General features: G+C 45.5%; 2 protein-coding genes across 2 annotated transcripts in view; one reads left to right on the top strand and one right to left on the bottom strand.

The window, feature by feature from the left end:
* The window catches only part of FOXN3 (forkhead box N3), a 207,159-nt gene that overhangs the window by 1,168 nt on the left and 185,790 nt on the right, over nt 1-20,201 (top strand). The window lies entirely within an intron of this gene.
* LOC148056826 (uncharacterized) overlaps nt 1-20,201 on the bottom strand; it is a 28,406-nt gene that overhangs the window by 5,797 nt on the left and 2,408 nt on the right. The gene's annotated exons all lie outside the window — the stretch shown is intronic.

The following is a 20,201-nucleotide window of genomic DNA, read 5'->3' as shown; positions in this document are numbered from 1 at the left end:
CGTGCTGTTTCATGGGATGAATCAGAAACAAAATTGAGCAAACAATGAAAATGAGTTTGTGTGGTATTAAAAAACCCCAGCGCGGTAACGTCTGCTACGGGCACGGTAAATCAGGCAGCAAACCCCCGGTTTTCCCCAGCGTAGCCCACGTATCAGCTGATAAACAACATAAACTGTGATCGCTTTGCAGCCGAAAATATAAGGCCTTGCGGCCCCGGCTGCCGAAGCGTTACGTGTCATTAAAGTAGCTCTCTTGGAGGAGAGGGACTGTCCCAGGAGCTGTAAAATCTATAAACACTTTTCTGATTGGTTTAAAAATTTAGACACAGGAAGCGGATGGTATCTAATAACAGACAAGTGGAGACACTGTTGTCATGGAAACTGAGAAGACTACCCCCCCATTTATTTAAGAAAAAGAGAAAAAAAAAAAAAAAGAGAAAAAGAAAAAAGTCTGCATATCATCAGAAATGCCTGCAGACCGCCTTGGCTGCTGTTGCCTTTCCCACAGCATCTGTTGAAACCCGAGAACGTGCCTGTCAAATCAAGGTCATTTTACAATAAAACCCCGTGCCGCCGTCTCCCCTCGTTCCTCTCTGGACCTCGTCCCGCACTTTCCACCCAGGGAGGACTTGGGAGGGGGAGGCCGCCTGCCCCGCGCCCACCGGGCGCCCTCCCTGCGGCGGGCGTCCTGCCCCAGCCAGGCCTGCGGCCGGCAGGGCAGGGGAGGCAAGGCTCCGAGCAGCAGGAGCGAGGGGCTTTAAAAAAATAGCAGCAAGGGATGACCTTTTTTTTTTTTTTTTTTTTTAGTCAAATGACCAGGCCGTGTTTCTTTCCGTGGGAATCTATGCACCTGGGAGAGAAAGCTGGGATTGATTAGATCTCCCTCTGTTCCCCCTCATTTCAAAGTTATATTAAAATGTAATGATTTGGACTTGAATGTTAAGGGCATTTCACAAGTCTGCCTCTCCTGCAAAAAAAAAAAAAAAAAAAAGAAGGCACATGGCTACAGGAAACCCTGTGCAATTGCTTTTAATAAAAAAAAAAAAAATCACCGTTCGGTTATAGCATGCTATTTGAGGACAAAAGCAGAGATATGAGAATAAAATGTACTTCATTACTGATGAATGCAGCATGAGAAAATCAGACTATTATTGTGGTAAATTGAAGTTTTACTTTGCTGGACTATTGAAAGTTTATTGTGTGTGAAAGGAGAGAGCTATTTTCCTTTCAGAGCAGGAGAGAAGTATTTCACAGCAAACTCACAAGAAAGGTTGTAGCGTTTTTGCTTATTTTCTTGGGCAGCAGCTGTTGGTTTCAGATGTTTGTGATGGAGAGATGTCTTTGAATATTCGCTGCGTTTTCTCCGAAACATTTCATGTTGTTGCTCCCTTTAATCTTCATTTTGCAGTGACCAAGCCGAGAAGAAGCACTTGAGTGCTTCACCCACTGTATAAATCATTACTTTGAAACCTTAAAATGACCGGTTCCACCTCTGTTGCCTCTTCCTTGCATATTTCACTTTTTGCATTGTTATTTCTTAAGAAAACCAGAGGCTGGTAAGCAAGTCTTGTGGATCAGGAGGTAAATCCTGCAGGGCGCTGAGGCAAAGGTGCTCAGCGCCCTCTCCACCCACACCCTCGGATCCTGCCATCCGAAAAAGCCAAGGCCTGGCTTTAAAATCTGGCTGTGGGCAGAGCAGCCTGAAGGGATGATGGTGAAGGCAGAGGGAGCAGCGCCTGCCTCCGCTCGAGGGATCCCTGTTGGCTGCCGGGCTGGGATGGCACCGGGCCGCGGGAGCCGGGACCCCCTCCCTGCTGTCCGGGCCAGGCTTAGGGAGTCGAGCAGTTGTGTGTTTAATCCAGCTCACGTCTGATTAGCCAGATGCTGCTTTTAATTGCCGTGGAGTTCAAACGGAGAAAGTGTGGCTTGGTAGCGAGAGCGCGCTGGCTTCTAGAAGGGAATTTCCTGTTGTTGGGAGCACCCTTATCTGCAGGAAGGTTTGCCGCAGGAAGCGTGTCAGTTACTTGTTTTTACACGGGCAAGGAAATGAACTGGATTAGGTACTTTCTAGATGTACCCTTCGTCGTCCTCCGTGTCTGTGCTGCTCTATTTATCTCTGACGGTTTTAGTTTGTAAAAGTTTTATGATGTCAGTCATTCCAGAGGGAGATGCAAGAAGTTAAATGCTTGTGTTGTCCTGACATTTTTCGCTGTTATAAAAAAACACCCCATCAGCCCCTCTGGGCCACATTTTCAAAAGTATCCAATTTGCAATTTATACCTTTTGAGCCTCATTAATTATACTCAGATAGGCTTTTTTCTCTCCCCCCCCTCCCCCCCAGCTTAGAATGAATGATCAAAAAATGCACAATTATTTTACTAATAGGAGCAGTCCTTATGCTTCTGAACTGCCTTTCATCATGGATCGTAAATCACTTTACAGAAACCCATTTTTTAATACCCACAGAAGTTGTATGAGCATAGGAAGCCGAAATGTAGCATTTCACATGGGCTGCCCAAAGTCGCAAGGCAAATTAGGAGCAGAGCTGGGAGTCAAATTAATTGCCCCTTAATTAGCAATTGCTAATGGATTAAAACTTTGAAAATGTGTCCGCCTTTCCCAAGTGCGCTCGTGCTAATGCGCCAATGCAGTGCGTGTGTATTTGGGATGCGGGGTCGGGGGTGAGAATATAAGGAGTGGTTCCAGAACATGCCAGTCGTTCACTGGTCCCCGTCCAGCCCGGCGTGGCTGGGATGCCAGGTGGGAGGCTTGTAAGATTAGACACAGCTTTGGGTGAAGGTCCAGACTAAAGGCGAGAGCTGGGGTTTAGGTCATTGTGTTCTAGTAAGCAGGGAGGTTCAGGGAAATAAATATTATTTCTCCCTTGTTGGCTCACAACGGAGTATTTATAGCATTAAGCTGAACTTTCTCAGAGGGTTTTGAGGAGGAAACGTGGAAAAGTTACATAAACTTGTAAGAAGCTGCCTGGCATGCTGAGCAGCTTCAAGTAGTGATTTTTGGCATAGGAGACGTCTTGGTGCTGGGAGCCGTTCCTGCCGGGAGAGGCTGCCAGGGCTGTCCAGAAGCCTAAGCGGGGCTGGAGAGGGACTGTCCTGGCCGATGCTGGAATTCACCAGTTCGTGACTTCAGATGTGACACAGTGCAGCATGACTTTGGCCACAATTTTGAAATATTTCTAATGAAACTGCATTTGGCTTGTTATCTACTCTCATGGCCAAGCCAAAGTAAAACTGTAACAAGAATAATGAGGGGAAAAAAAAAAAAAGGACTCCAACAAAAGAGCATTTCATTTAAATGTAAGAATTACAGCCATTTTTTTTCAGAAGCGATCAGCTGATTCTGGGAAACCAGCCGAAGCTCTGGAAGGCAAGGCAGTTTTTGGGAAGCGACTCTCTTCTAGGCTTTGGAAATCTTACTCCATTTGAGGTGCCCAAGGTTCAGTTGCCAAGGTTCAGGGCAGCTCAAACCCTCCTTCACTTCACTGTGATGCTTTAGGTGCTGTTGGCAGTCTTGGGACCTGTACTTACTTGATCTGGACTGAAGCTGGCTGCCTAGCTTAAGGTTTGCCCCTTGGCTGCCTGCATAGCCCACGAAGGGCAGGCTCCCTGCGCCCCAGTTGTGCCCCGGGGGGCAAAGCAGTGGGATAGCCCCGCTCTGGAGGTGGCTGCTGAGAGGGGTCTGGGGAATGGCTAAAACTCGCCACAGCCGGACACAGGACTTTTGGGTGGTTCAAGTTGTGTAGGACCATCCTGGTGTTAGCCTGGGTGCTGGTAGCCGTTTACTTGCCTGGGGTCAATTTTTCCCCGCCTCTCTCGGGGAGAAACAGAAGTAACATGTTTTACTCATTCAAAACTCTCCCCGAAACTCATCTATTCCATAATGTCTGCAGAAATTGGATAGGCTAAGTCCGCTGGAGGTGAAATGTCTGCCTGTTATGCTGGGCAGTATTTTGTCGCTCTTTCCTTTTATTTCTTTGTCTGTGGTCTTAGAGTCTCTTTGCTGGAGATGGTCTTTCTCTGTGTCGGCACTGACTGCGGGACAGACAGACGGCAGGGCTGTGACCTGTGGTCAGGGTTGGTAGGTGCCACTGAATGGAAAGATCTGTCTAGCTGTTTGATACTGTAGTTTTTTCCAACATTAGCAGGAATTTACATCAACGCTAGCCAATATAATAAAGTTTCCAACACTGGATGTTTTTGCCTTTTACTGAAAATAGGTTAAACCCAAATAAAAGCAGGTATTATTTAAGGACCAGGATGGTTTTGGCCCACCCTAGCTTCTCCCTTTGCCCACCTCCCATGTGCCGGGTTGGTGGGACGCTGTGAACTCTGCTCAGGCCGAGCGTGAGGTTCCCCGGTGGGAGCCTAATCGCAAGGTGCTTACCTGCCACCTATTCACCGATACAGCCCACTGACGATGTCTGGGCATACTTAACTGTTGTTGCAAGGAAAATACACCAGACTTCCTAACAGACGGGGCTTTACGTAAAAGGCAATCCAAGCTAGATTCTGGAAAGCATTTCAGAGTGGCAGCTTTATTGGAAATTGCTTCTTAATACTGTATGGCAAAGCTGTTGCTCTTTTTAGTGTAGTTCTTTGCAAGGCCTGTGCCTGCCCCGCTGACCCGAGCAGTGGCCTCGCATCTCCGGTGACCCTGCCTGCTGTCTCGGGCTCGCCAGGCTCCTGTCTCCAACCCCTGGCAGCTCTGCAGCTCCCCGGTACAGAGCTGCTTTTCGGTTTTTCTCTTGGGCTTTGTAGAGAGGCCAACCTTTTCCCTGGATAAAGTCGGCTCCCGGCACAGCAAGCAGATGCGAGCTCCCCGGCCTGACCCATCCTTGCAGAGCCGTGCTCGGTGTTACTCCCCTCAGTAACATCTTCTCGTTGCCAATTTAATTGCTGGCTGGGCTTGCTGTGGAAAGGAGCAAAGGCATTAGAGGGGTTATGAGAGGTTATTAGAGATGGGAGGAAGCTGAAGGTCTGACCCATCCAGATTTAACTGGATTAAATCTCATTTTACCCCCAACTCCAACTTGTTTCGATCTGGGTTTTACAGTAGATCATTTGTAGAAGCTACCCAATTAATATGTTAATTCAAACACCAGATTTTGTAAAGCTTTTTTGTTGGAGGTGGAGAAGGGATCCAAATGTTTTGATCCTATTTTTATCATTATCTTCACTGAGTTTTTCTCACTCTGTGCTTTGCAGAGAGGAGTGAAATTTTAATAATTCACTAATATACTTTCACTTCATTAACATTTTATCATTCTGGCATTGTGCATATGGTGAACTCCTTAGTACTCTCATTAAGGGCCTGATCTTGCCCCCATACTCTCACATCCCTCCAGGTGTGGAAAAACCTAAACACAGGTGCTATTATGCTTTTTGGAAAGAGCTTTTCTCTTTTTCCACTAGATAGTAAACTGAACAAAACACGCTAGGTTTTTTTGGTGGTGGGTTTTTTGTTTGTTTGTTTTGTTTTTTTTGTTTTTTTTTTTTTTTTTTACAAAATGGAAACATTTATACAAAGATAGCAGGGATGGTTAGGTTGGAGCCACTAAGCGCCAAGCCTTCAGCCATTACAAAACTTAATAGTGTGGTCTAGAGAGCGTGAAGACACGGGGTGTTGTTGTCGTATATCATTTGCATCATTTTACACTGTGGCATGTTTGGTTTAAGCAGAGATTTATACTGGTATTAAAATGGTTATGAAACTTTCGGGTGCCTTACCTGGGGTGCTTGGTATTAGGATGGCACAAAAAACATGTAATACTTCATGCAATCTTGGTGATTAAGTACATAAATTTGCAGGTGTGTGCTCATGTTGTGTTAAGCAGGTGCTTTTCAATTGTGTCCTAATCTGAAATTGAGTGTTTAACTTCCATGGTGACTCTCCTTCCTTTTTTTTTTTTTTTCATTTTTTTTCTTTTTAGCATAAAATAAACCTCTGAATTAGTGCCCGATTTGTTACTGCTAATTGAATATTGTTAGCACACCAGATTACTTCAGGCATATTCAGAAGGCATAAGGAGCCAAGCCCGGCTGAGGAGTGGACAGTGGGTAGGTACAGGAGGCTTGAGAGTGGAAGGGAGGCTTCTGGGTCATGAGCAGCAGAGAACTAAGGGCCCAGTAAGAATTTCAGGAGGTTACGTGTATTGAAAAGAGTGTGGCTGTTGGGAGACCGGAGGACAAGAGATCATAGTAATAAACACAGGAGATGTTGAGGGACCTGGCTGAAGGTTTTTACTTGTCTAATAGAATATATTTGCTTTTAGAGGCATCAGGACAGAAACTCATCTCTTGTAAATTGGTATAATGCCATTAGAGTTAGTGGAATTACACTGACTTAAACCAGCTGATGGTCTGTCTGGTGGTATTACAAGAAGAATGGAGATGTGAAGGATGGGGAAACTGGAAGAGGTTATAGGCCTGAGCAACAGGGAGAGTGGAAGTTTGTTCAGAAGTGATAGAGATGCTGGGCAAGTGAAGAAAGATCAAAAGGTCCATTGCAGCTATATTGGGTTTGATTTGACGACGAGATGCCCAGCCAAGAGGTGTCAGCAAGGCAGGATGAGAGATGGGCTTGGCTGGAGAGGAGAGTTGGCGATGGAAAGTACGTTTCTTATTGGCGTGGTAGCGGTTGGTGCGTGAGTGAATAAGATCACGCACAGGGTGAGGAGGAAGGGAAGAAAAAACGACCAAGGCCACAGCAGGAGCTGGGGGAGAGGATGTGGAGGTACAGAGCAATCGCTGGACGAGGAGGGCCAGAAGACAGCATCTCACGAAGCCAAGGCGGGACAAAAGTCCTTCAGTCTGGAAGGAACAGAAAAAACTTATCAAATATTATTTAGGGTTGAGAAGAGAAAGGGAATGACATTGACTTTCTTTAGAGACATGAGCCATGAATGATCTCTACTACAATTAGTAAACTTTGAAAAGCTGAGCTATAAATAAACTGCATCTTAACTGGTATGTCTAATTCCCCCCCCCCCCCCCCCCCCATCTTCTGTTGTTGCAAAGTAGTCTCATGTAATGGTGCAGCAGACCTTAATGTCCTGGGGACGGTTGTGGCAGCATCGCTAAGTGACGCTGTGCTGCGTGGTGCTGCCGTGGCCGCTCTGTGCAGAGCTCTGCGCCTCACTGTTTGGGGGGCGAAGTGGCCGTGTCAGCCCTGGTTTACCCCGGGGACCTCCAGCTGGGTGCTGTGCCCACTGTGGTCGGGGTCCCAGGGGAGGCGTTGCAGTCGGGTTATTGCTCAGGAAATTCAAACAGGTGCCGGGAAGCCACAGGGTTTTGATTAAATACACCGGCATTGCAGCGGTGGTTGCCGTACCCCAGTTATTAGGCCTTGTGTCGGGGCATGGGGGAGCGGCGGATGGGTTCCCCCCTGGTCTGCGACGTCTGGCGGGAGCAGGGCTGGGGTGTGATGAAGATCTGAGGAAAACATGGCAGCTTCAGTTTGTGTTATGACCGAGCAGGAGATCTCATTCTGGATGTATTTCTCTGTGGAGTAACTTCGTGCAAGGGGAAAGAAAACACAGACTGGAAAAAAATGAGGTAAAATGTAGGAAAAATGAGGTAAAATGTAGAAATTAGGCATGTGTGTTAGGATGGTCACCCTTGTTTGCAAGCAGGTCTCATTACTGGAGCAACTGCAACCCATTTACACCCTGGGGCCCACTGCAATGACTGGAAACGGCCTGACTAGAAATGAGACCAGCTTAATTGTACCAGGAAAAGAAAACTTAAAAACAGCATCAAAAGTGAAAAGTAAAGTGTATTTTAAAAATGCTTTTGGTTTTTGTAAGCCAGGGTGGCATTTCTGATGGGTGGGGACATTCTCATTCCCTGTTCGTGACTCTGGTGGTCTCCCTGTCCAGCACCTGAGAGGCAGCCAGCCTGGGTTGGAAAGTCGGTGTCTTTAGAAACAGAAAACATTTGGGCTTTCCAAGTGGAATGATTTCTTTCTTTCCTAGTTGTATCAAAAGCATGTGTTGCTGCCATTGCAGCAGTTTGAGGGGAAAAAAAGCTGAGCATCTTGAAGTTAAAATAGTTGAGAGATGACTCCTGGGGAAAGCGAGGAAAGATGTGGAGGGCGCAGAGGCACAGTAATGGGGTGCGAAGCCTTTCACCACAGGTCACTCAGGTGGGTTATCTCCAGAAAGCAGTAGTTCACCCTCTGGCAATGGCTGTCGGCAGCTGCACAGCTGAGGGGCTCATGCCCACTCCTGGTCCCGTGCAGCCGCCAGGACGTCAAGGACCAGCGTGGGCTCAGGCGGTGGCCTTGCTCTGGTGCCTCACAGGCTGGTAATGAGGCCGCGCACCCTCAGAAATCACCGACAGCAATTAAAGACCATGGCTGTAGGATCAGGCTTCCCAACGGTTCGCACCTGTGCCGTCAGGTTGGAGGGTTGTACAAAAGTGTTGAAGAGATGCTGCAGATGAGGAAAGGGCCAAGCACAATTATATAGCCCTTGAACCCCTTATTGAGGGGATAACTTCACAGTTCTAGTAGCAAAGGCTTTTTTACCAGAAAGGCAGTGTTATCTTTCGTTAAGGGGCTGCACGAAACTGCCTTTGCTGTGTTGATGATAAGAATAGTATTGGTCTTGCCCAGTTGCCGTTTCTCCCTGAGAGGGTTACGTCCCAAGCTGGTGGGCTCTGGTCGCACCCCGAGTGGGCTGCACTTGGTTTATTCAAACCATGCTTCCTCCCTTCTTGCTTTTTTGTGCAAAGTGCTTTCTGCTCAAATGAGGATGCTTCTTCACGGTGTGGCGTGGGCAGTTCAGGAATTACTTTGAAATCTGGAGCAGGATTTTTTTTTTCTCTTAGTAATTTTCATTCTGAATTTGTGTTCAGTCTTGCTTACTACTATTAGCTACTGCTAATTGTGTGTGGGTAAGAGCTGGGACCATAGAGCAGTAGGAATCCCAAGCACCCTGCTCTGTCATAGACACAGTGTGGAAAAAAGATTTTCTTTCTGATGCCAAAAACCTACAGCCTAAATAAGGTATTTGGAGCAAAAATTACTCCACTATAGAAGTCTCTATGCCAATAGAATTATTTGTCCTGCTTTCATGTTTCACATGCTTTATTTAAGTTCTTGTCACGTGCTAATAACGTATGAACATTGAGGAAATTTGGAGGGTATGCGCAGTGTTATTGGCATTTCTTGAGTAGCTGCTACTGGCCTGCTTATGTTCAGCAGATTTCTTACTGTCAAAAACACTTTCAGCACATGAATGAATGGGCAGGAGGCTGCCTAAATATTGATTAATATAGACAGAAACTGCCCTCCCATCTCTCACTCATTTGAAACAACGATGACAAAGTCAGGCAGCAGGATTCAGCTTATGGGCTGTTGGGAAGAGCTTATTTTATTTCAAAATTAGGGATTTGTTTTGATGGAGACTCTCAAGTACTAGTGCTGAGAATGAAACTTTTGGTCCCAGGTGCAAGGGACAAGAGGTTCAGCCCAGGTGCAACATCTGTAGGCGAGAAAGCACTTTGACTTCTACAAGTGTTGAAGCGAGCAGCATGGCACTTCGGAAAGTCTAACCAGTTCTTCCTGCTGGTGCCAACATGGGCATGAACGCTGGCAAAAATTGAAGCTTGTCCGTTTTCATGCCAAAATCTATCAACTCTGATTGTCTTAGCTGATTCCAGTGAAGATTTTGCCTGAGCAAATAGCTCGGTATTCGATCACGTAGACAGTTGATGTTTAAAGCAGTAACTTCCCCCGAGTTAGTGTACTCATCGTGTCTCTGTCTTGGCCACTGTGCTTTACAGAACTGCAAAAAGCTAGCTGTCTTCAAATTTAATTGGCAAAACCTGTTAAGGAGGCGACAGACAGACAGACATGGACAGCAAGATGACTGAAGTCTTTTTTAATAGCCAATAAAGCTAACTGTCTTCCCCTAAAATGCCTAAGTAGCAGCCTAAAGAACTGCTTCGTCTGTGAGCTGCTGTCGTGGTTTAACCCCAGCCAGCAACTGAGCACCACGCAGCCGCTCGCTCACCCTCCCCCCTGCCCCGGTGGGATGGGGGAGAGAATCGGAAGGGTAAAAGTAAGAAAACTCGTGCGTTGAGGTAAGAACAGTTTAATGATTGAAATAAAATAAAATGTAGTGGTAATAATAATAATCTGTAATGGAAAACAACAAAAAGAGAGAGAGAGAAACAAAACGCAGGAAAAACAAGTGATGCAACCGCTAACCATGTGCCAACCAATGCCCAGCCCGTCCCCGAGCAGCGATCGCTGACCCCGGCCAGCTCCCCCCGGTTTATATCCTGAGCGTGACCTCATACGGCACGGCACAGCCCTTTGGCCAGTCGGGGTCCGCTGTCCTGGCTGTGCGCCCTCCCAGCCCTTGTGCACCTCCTCCCTGGCAGAGCATGGGAAGCGAAAAGGCCTTGACTTAGTGTAAGCATTACTTAGCAACAACTAAAACATCAGTGTGTTATCACATTATTCTCATGCTAAATCAAAAACACAGCACTATACCAGCTACTAGGAGGAAAATTAACTCTATCGCAGCTGAAACCAGGACAGCTGCAGAAGGAAACATGGTTAGATTACAGAAATGAGTTTATTACAATGCATTAATTACCACTGCCACTAGTTATCCTTCATTATTAAAGCAACTTCCTGCAAGATAAAATAATGAAACATACATTTTGATGTATCTTTGTCAGTCAGAAGCCCAAGAAGAGATTCCTGTTCCATTTCTATCTTGTGGTGTAAAGTAACGCAACTCCACTGAAGTCGGAGGTGGATAGGCTGGGGAGAAGGCAGCTTCCTTTTTGACTGGAGAGCTTTGATGCAACATTGTTTTATTTCTGCATGTTAAAGTTAATAACACAGCAAGTGTATTTTAAGTGAAGTCTTTCCAGGATCTCTATATGTTAAATAACTGCGAACAAACTTTATAGTCACTCTGTAGGCCCTCATGATATATCATTTTGAGCTGCCTTCTATCTATTACGTTTTATCTGCCTGCAAAATCCATTTCTAATTCTGGCCATATCTCCTTTGCGATCACTTGCCAGAAATCTATTCCCAGGATTCTCCTTATTTTAGTGAAATATCTCTGCTTCAGCACCTTTCCCAAGGTGGCTGATCTAATCACGGCACTATCAGTTATCACTTCTCATTTCCTTTGCTAGCTCTGTCAAATGCAATGCACAGTCTAACAAAGTGACATCCAAATACTCTCGGTGACCAAGGCTATTTCCCTGTCTTTTACTCCGCAAAACTGGAATTTTATGCAGCTTCTTAAACACGTGCCCTTCGCTTCAGGAATGTGACTTGTAAAGCACGCTGTGAGAAGACTTAATACTGAGCAGATGAAATAGCTGCCTCTTTATTTATCACAGGTAGGTTCCATTTATAGTGACCATCTGGATATTAAACCCCACATCCATGACCTCTTTTTTCAGGTAGAGGAGAGCAATGCTTCATTCCTGCCAACTGGCAAGAGAGCCCTACCTTGCCGTCAGAGAAATGAAATTTGTCACCTCCCTGTTCCTAACCTCCATTCTTGTCTGTTTATATATACATGTTTCTCTTTTAAATATGAGTGTGACTGAATGCGAAGGTCAGCGTATACCAAACAGGGTGCTTATGTTTCTCAACTAAGGAGTCACCCGCGTAGTGAGATCTTCTGTTAAGGTTAAATGTGGTTTCTATGGACACAGGTCCAGAAATAGTATCTTTTTTTTAGCCTCTATTTTTTGTTTTCCTTGGGTGACAAACCTCTTAGTGTTATCTTAGATTGCTATCACAGGCTAATACTTGTTTTAATAAGTGTGTGGCTGACTACTCCATCCGCTCTGGAAGATAAAGTTGTCCACGTGCGTCCTCACGGCCCTTCCTGCTTTGCGTCATTTAACACATGCTGTCACGAGCCCTGCTTTGCTGCAGTCTCATTTCTCCATTGGTTTTTGCGAGGGCTGAAGCCTAAATCTTGCTTTTTCAGTGAAAGCAAGGAGCAGGCTCTCACCAGACTGGCTAGGAGTGTAGGGAGAGCCCTCTCCACGCACCCATCCCAGCTCCAGAGCACCATGACGTGCAGCACTTGCGTGGTGCTGGGAGTTTACCATGAGCAGCACAGCTCTGGATTTCTTCTGAAATCAAACACCCTTTTTTTTTTTTTTTTTTTTTCTTCCCCCCCTCCCCCCCCCCCCCCCCCCCGTGTGAATCAAATAAACCTGTCTTGCAGTCTGCAGCAGATCAACGCACATATTTTCCCTGTAGCCTGTTACAGGTTGCAGAATTCAGTTTGTTTCAGACAGTGAGGGGAAAAATTAAGAAAACAGGTTTCAAGCTGACAAAAAGAACGAGTCTGATTTGTTGTTTATGGCCCAAGGTACAATGCAAACCAGGTGCTCTGTGGTTCGATTCTTTGGCACATATTTCGATGAGCTGTGTCACAGCCTGGCAGCTTCCAGGGCAAGGTGTTTGCGGTCCCTCCCGGCTGTCCCTCGGACGCTGTCCCTCCAGTCAGCTGCGGAGGTGCAAACTGGGGAGCATCTGCCCTAACAGGGGATGGCAGAGCGAGCTTCTGTGTGTCCTTAAATGGTAATTTCAAATACAGCTAAATAACAAGAATGGCATCTAATGGCTTAAAAAGCTGCTCATTGCTGCATTTTTTTCTAGCTATTTCTTCACTGTAGGAAGGTAGAGAAATCTGTGTTAAAATAATAATTAAATGCTGACAGTACTAAATTTCTACCCAGTGTGAGTTGGCAGCAGTTGCAAACCAAAACATTAGGTCATTAAAGGAAAAAAAAAAAAAATTAAATACCTCTGTATGTTTTTCTGATTAGCTATTCTTAAAAAGAGCATGTGGCTGTAATAGAAGGGTGTACTTGACAGCAGCAATTGCTTTTTTGGGGAAAGGTAAAATACTCAAGTTTTAATGTGTATATATGTGTGTTTGAAAGGATTTCTTGCTGATCTTAGCCATGGGGATTTATATCTTACTAATCATCCATTTTTAAAAGCCACCACGAAATCTCCCTGCCAGGAAATATATGAAATCCCCTCAATATTATATTTCTGGAAAGAACAGTTAACAGTGACTAATGTGCTCGGCGCTTTGTTTTGGTCTCTTTTTCCTCTTCTCTGGCTAGACAGAGCTGATTTCGCTCTTGAAAATTGAACAGCCGGGTGGACCTTGCTGTAGCATTGATGGTATTGAAGCACTATGAAGCCCAGGGGCTGGCTGCAGCACGCATCCTGCAGACGCGCAGATAAAAGGGTTTCTTCCCCAAAGAGCTGCAATGGGGAGGTACGTGAAGTTGGATGAGAATTCGGAAGGGGGAGAGGGCGTGGTTTTGGGAACAGAAACCCCTGTTTACCCTATGCCCCCTCATGGCCAGAGGTCCACTGCTCTCAGAGGCAGGCTGAAGCTGGCTCTCTTGACTATATTTTATTAAAGCACTATTGGCTGAGGAGACTGCAAAGTAAAAATTGTCAAAAGGTGCGTTTATAGGCTGCCACATTTTACGACCTGTTTCTTCCATATATTTGCTCCAGTGGGCTCCATAGCAATGTTTTAGGGCTGATACCTAGAGCACACGTATGTCTGGAGCTCCTTCCAAATTCTTTTTAAGGGATGTTGCTGAAGCTAGTGAGGAGAGGAGGATCCGGTGCTGGTGGGGACTTGGGCCACTGCAGGAGAGTTGTGGCTGCTGCTGGCCCCGTGGGAAGCCCTGGAGCTTGAGAGGGGGCAGTGGGCGGCCAAACATCCCCTCCCCAAGTGCCGGGAGCGTCTCTGAAAGCTGTATGACCTCTGTGGCCAAAACACACTGTCCAAGCATGTCCTGAGTGTGGAAGGACGTCCTGGCTGCTGTGGCTCCTGCTCCCATCGTATCAGAGCAAGTCGTGGTCTGTAGAGTGTGTATTACAATGCCAGCCCTGCAAGGCACCGCAGGGTCATCCTTCCCTCTCCCCTCCTTCTGGCCCTTCCTTCCACAATTACATTTGAGAAACCGAGGAACAGAGGGGTTGAGAGAGAGGTTTTGTAAATTGTTTCAAACTATTCTGTTGTTTGAAGAGGTAGCATCGGGTAATACAACCTTTTGTTGTATTAATATACTCCTGTCTGCACCCCGAAGTTGCACGCGAACAGCAGTCTCACAAACATAATTTCTGCTACCCAAAAGACGTAGGGAAAAGGTTCATCTGAAGGGGTTCGAAAGAGGCTCAGCATCATGTGCTTACAAATTTACTCAGCACTTTTAGTGGACTCTTTTAAGGGCAACTGGGATATTAATTTTTCCCTGGGAGCTGTGTAAGTTACATACATTTTTATTCTTTACTATGCATTCCAGAAAGCAATTTCTCAGGAAGAGTGGTTCCAGTTTATTCTCCAGATTATCTGTTGTTTCTTTTTCCCCCCAAGATAAAGGGGCTGAAAAATCAGCTAACCCTCATTCAGGCAGAGCTGGGGACTATGTATGGGCATATGTGTAGGGATCCAGATTTTAGGAGTACTGCTTTAGGTTGCAGTGTTTCAGCTGTATAGCCTGAGCGCATCAGTTATTTGGAGGTGAGCGCAGGTTCTCCAGTGAGCCTGGCCACTGCTCAGGAGTCATGTCCCAAGCCCCCTGGAAACACCCTGGATTTGGAAAGCAAAGCAAAAGACGTATTTCTGCAAATGTTAGACTGGTGAATTTTTTGCAATTAAATGCAGTGCCCAAGAGCAAGAGAAAATTTTGGCCTGTATTTCTCTCCTGATGTGCCAAGCAAAGAACAGATGGGGTCAGGGGCTGCCTGCGGTTGTCTGAGTCTCGGGCTGCCTCCATCCCGGCCCTGGCTGGAGGCAGAGTGACCCGCTCTCACTTATGTCTGCTGCCTTTGCTGCCCTGCAGCTCCTGCCTCAGTCACAGCCCTGCAGGGTGGGACATGCGATGAGCCCTAGCTGGGGCGTCCCTCCGCAGTGTGCTCTGGGGAAGCTGAAGTCCCTCTGCATGGGGACCCTTCCTCGTGAGAATCAGCCACCGCTAAACCTTAGCGACAGAAAGTGGCTCTGACAGCCTGGCCGTCGTATCTCCAAGTTCATTGGGTCCTTGTAGTACTACCACTGGGTTGAGACAAACTATTTCTCTGCAGACATTAATGTACTTGACCCTATAGAGTGCAAGGTAGCCAAGCAGGTACAGGCCATTAATCTCCAATTGCTCTTGTCAGGTATTATATTCATTAATCCAGGGCCAAACAGCAGTTTAGTTGTCAGTGTAGACCATGATAAGATTTTTTTTTTTTAGCTCCTGGTTAGTGCCAACTTAGTATGTAGTTAGTAGTGTTTGCAGCCGTGTAGACAGATGCCCTTGAATTTCCCCAGTCACTGCACCAAAGCTAGGGCTCAGCACCAACCCCTTTTCCTGTGCTTGGATGGCTGGTTCAGTGAAAGCTGGCTGCTGCTCAGGTACCTGTGATGGGGGCTGCCTGCTTTTAGGTCTCCTATGTAGTGCACCACGTCGCCCGAGAGGCCTGAGAGGCAGCTCCCAGAGACCTCTTGACTAGCTGGGCTGTTTTTTCAGCCTGTGACCTCTTTGGGCACAACTGGGATGGAGTTGGGTTGCGTTATTTCAGTACGCATTCGCATGCTGATTTTATTGCCTCATTTTGCAGAGGAGGAACTCTCCAGGCATCCCGTGGCAGAAATTCTCCTTATTCTTGGACACTGCCCAAGGGCTACTCATCAGAACAATAATTGCTAAAAAATAGCAGTGCTGAGCACCAAGACTTACGGAGTGCTTTGATATGCCAGGCTGTGATGACTGTGTGTAGGGGGACATCCTTTTGTAGCTTGAATTGCTATAAAAGGCTTGAATAGCCTTTCTGAGGCAAACTGCTGGTAGCCGTAGTCAGGAGTTTGTCTGAGCGAGTTTCGCAAGCTCGGTGCCACCGTACACATACTGATCTGCGGCTACTTCTGAGGTGAAAACTGTTTATGTTTTAATACATTAAGTTCTGCTCACACCATTCTGTACGGAAGTCTTGTTTTGAAAGTATAAGAAAAACAAGAAGGAAGAATGTTGAGATGTTTTAACACAGCAAAAAGCATTTTCTTCCTACACAGTGCCATTTCAGAGAGGGAACAGCTTCTCCTCCAGTTCTGTTTTGGTCTAGGTCTCTCTCTTCTGAGATTTAAACATATGCTTATATCAGTTCCTCAGCTGGTGTGTATCTGTTGACATATTATATCTACTGACATAATGTGCTTTCCACGTTTACACCTGATGTTTTTGCTGTCTGTCTTTAAACATAGCAGATTCCTCAGGTTTTAAACATGGTCCTCTAACAAAGCTGTAACATTGGGGGGCTTTGGGTTTTTTTTGTTTTTGTGAGAACAACATTGACATAATTACCAACAGGAAAAGAAAAAGATTAGGAAATTGCTTTTTATCCTGACGTCCATAGGATTTCTTATGTCCCCTGAAGCAGTTGCCCTTATTAGCAGATGGGGACCATGAAGCTCCAGGTGGCTGGATATCACCTAGCAGTCTGTGGCACACCTGGAGCAAAATCCAGATGTGCTGGGTGGCTGTGAAGTGTTGTCAGTGCAAGGCTCGCCCTTCCCTCGGGAAGCTGCCCGCAGCTGGAGGCAGGTCCATGCTGGCGAGGCACGCAGTGTGCTCTGGCTTTGCAGCTGGTGCCACTTCAGATCCAGGGCAAAGTGGAGATTTCCACAAGTGCGTAGGTAAAGCTGGAGCACAAATCCATTGAAAATCTGTGTGTGTCCAGGTAAGTGGCTGAGATCACTTGCAAACCATCACTCTCCTCATCAGAAGTGGAAAGGAGCATGTTTGGGAGCTGTTGGGGCTGCTGTGCCTGGCCATAGGAGGCTTTGCTTTCAGATTTTATTTGTGTGATTTTGTCCTAGCTGAAATAGCATTTGAGGAGAGAGAGCAGCAACTTTAACCTCTGTTCAGGCCATCTGCACAAAAGATGTGAATTATCAGAGGCTGGGATAAAATCCTGGTCCTAATGAAGGATCTCTATGACTTTGGAGGATCGTGAGATGATCTGTGGTAGGCTGACCTCATCACCTTTGTTAGATATTCTGAAAGAGACTCTGGCAGGCCACAGCAACGTAGTTCTCTAACTTTTGTTCTCTTGATTGCTCCTGTTGTCCTGGTTTTGTTTTTTGTTTTCCCCCAAATCTAAGCATTATTATGTTTTCATCCTATGTCCCATGCATGCCTTCTTCTGCTAATGAAGGAAAGGAAATGGTCACGCTCAGATTTCAGTCTTTAAAAAACAAGAGCATCTTGATTTTTTTTATATTTTTGGACAGCCTACAAGGGATAAAGTCGAACATGTCTGAGGATAAATGGATACTATCTTACTGAGAGTTTACTAAGTGCAAAGTGATTTGGAAATACGTTTGTTTTTTCCCTATGAAAATTAAAGGCGCCAAATAAGCTGAAGTGATTTTTGATGCAGTGCTTGGGATTTTTTTTTTTTTTCAGTTCTTCAGTTCTGTGTTACAGAAGAGCCAGTTTTTGAAAGTATGTTGAATAGAAATAAGGAGTGCCTAAATTGTGTAGTTTGGGTGTAAGACTTCCAAGCTAGTTCAGCTGTTACTAGGACCACTCTTCAATAAGTCCTTTAGGCTGATGTGGGTGACTTCCTGCCATAAATACCATGCAGTTTCTATTTTATGTGGTTTGATTTCATTACAAAATTTCCACTCATTCCTCTGCCCTATTATGATTTCTTTGTGTATTTTTTAAAGGAACATCCATCGCAGTTGCTTTGCAGGCTGATACAATACCAACTTGGTGCTCAAGACCTGCCCTCGTGCTGCAGTTGTTCCCACTCTTAGGTGTTGTGGTTTAACCCCAGTCTCCAACTGAGCACCACACAGCTGCTCCCTCACCCTCCCCGCCCAGTGGGATGGGGGAGAGAATTGGGAGGGGGGAAGTAAAACCTGCGGGTTGAGATAAGGACAGTTTAACAGGACAGCAGAGGAAGAGAAAATAATCATAATGATAATGATAAAAGAATATACAAAACAAATGATGCACAAGGCAATTGCTCACCATTCGCTGACTGATGCCCAGCCCATCCCCGAGCAGTGATTGCTGCCCCCCAGCCAACTGCCCCCAGTTTATATACTGAGCATGACGTCATACGGTATGGCATAGCCCTTTGGCCAGTCTGGGTCAGCTGTCCTGGCTGTACCCACTCCCAGCTCCTTGTGCACCTGGCAGAGCATGGGAAGCTGAAAAGTCCTTGACTGGTATAAACACTACTTAGCAACAACTAAAACATCAGTGTGTTATCAACTTTGTTCTCATCCTAAATCCAAAACACAGCACTATACCAGCTACTAGGAGGAAAATTAACTCTATCCCAGCCGAAACCAGGACATTAGGGTAAGGTAATCATGGAGGATTCCCATCCCAAGGATGCGTCCTCTGCTCCTGCAACTTGGGGACTGCAGTCAAACGGTGATTTCACCTGGCTGGGTCCGTGGGCATGCGTTGACTTAGGTTACAGTGCCAGGGACTGTGTAATCAGCCGTTTTGGTGATGAGAATAAGAGTTCTAGGTGTTCTGTCAAATCCGGCAGTGAGTTGCCTGCTGCTCGCTTTTTGTTTGGTGATTCGTTGTTAAGCCATAGCTGCAAGTTTCACTCTCCACAGAGCTGCTGTTTTTTTTTTTTTTTTTTTGTCTCTCCTAGGCAGGCAAAGCAGAAATTGTTGGAGCCTGCTTCTGTCTGTGGCTCATATCTATCATCACGCTGTAGACAGACATCCTCTTCTCTTCCAAAATAGGGAAAATTTCCAGTTAATTGTCTGGAAATTGGGGAGAGAGCGGGATTTTTTCCTATGGTGGTCTTGTTACTCTCTCGTGTACAGCCACTCATCCTTTTGCATTAACTGTTCATACTTGAAGATTTCTAAGAAGGGGATTGATACTGTGAACCTTTAAAGAACAAGATTAGACGAAGTGGAACTGGCTTTGATTGCCACTTTGGTCTATCACGCTGTGCTCTTTTCACTGCAGCACAGATGAAAGAGTGTGTTTATTCCTAAAATAAATAATAATCTGATGCTCACCTGAGTTTATCTGTTCACTTGGAGGAAAAAAGTTCCCTTAGAAATGAGAAGGCTATTCAAAAATCTGTGTTGGCCATTTTAATTGCAGTGTGCGATGAATCCTTTGAAGTTTTATTACCTATTATATACCTGATTCAAAAGTTGCCTTTTGCAATAGCTTAAGGTTTTTTATTTGCCTGTGAATATTAACATTTCTGTTTCAAGCTTTGAAAGAGCAAACTTTCTGAGCATGGTTATGAACATTAGGTTAATGCGTAATCCCCACTCAGAGGTTCTCCTAGATATCCATGTGCTTGTTTAGAGGCTGTTCAAAGGTGCTTAGCTTTAATTGCTGTTATGTGAGCACACAGAAATAAGGACCCAAGAGTCTTATCAATTATTCTGTTCACAAATTCATTCTTAGATCATCTCAGAGCTGTTCTAAGTTGAATTTACATTGAAGTTACTGGGAGGTGTAAAGGTTTTCATCTAAATGGGGAGAAGGTTCTGTTGTCTCCTTATTTAAATGCTCAGTGGTTATACCTTTTCTGGTCTTGATGTAATTGCTGAGGATTTGGTTTGTTTTCTGTGACATTGGTTTTTGCAGGTATCTTACTTGTCTTGCATGTGCAAACTTCTAGCTGCCCACATAGAAATAATAATACAGGTCTGTTTAGAAACAGCATGAATGACGGAGTGTCTGTGGCTTTCAGTGAGCTGTAAGATCTTAAATACTTGAGTTGGAATGGAAAAAGGACCTTGCCTTTTAACAGCTTTTGAAAATATTACTCGGAGGGCTAGAACTGGGGCAAGATAACTGAAAGCTGGCCGGACCTGCATCTTCTGCCGCCCGAGAGAAGCCTTTCTGCAGTCGTAGTTTCCACTTCAGCGTCTTATCTAAAGATCTGTGAAGCTCACAAGGGAATTCAGAGTGAGTCATTGTCGGGTAAGAAACTGGAAATGTGTTTCTAGAATGCAGCAAAGGGCTGGTGTGTGAGGAAGAGCTCTCCCATGCAGCCTGGACAATACCAGAAGGTCAGAATAAGACTGAGAGGAAAAAAAAAAAAATCTATTTTGTGCATTACACTGCAAAACAGAGTAGAAAATATATTTTTAAATGGTTGTA

This window comes from Nipponia nippon, unplaced genomic scaffold (assembly GCF_047370975.1).
Source record: "Nipponia nippon isolate SJK-2023a ecotype South Korea unplaced genomic scaffold, ASM4737097v1 scaffold_11, whole genome shotgun sequence".
Classification (NCBI taxonomy): domain Eukaryota; kingdom Metazoa; phylum Chordata; class Aves; order Pelecaniformes; family Threskiornithidae; genus Nipponia; species Nipponia nippon.
This window is presented reverse-complemented; position numbering and strand designations above follow the sequence as displayed.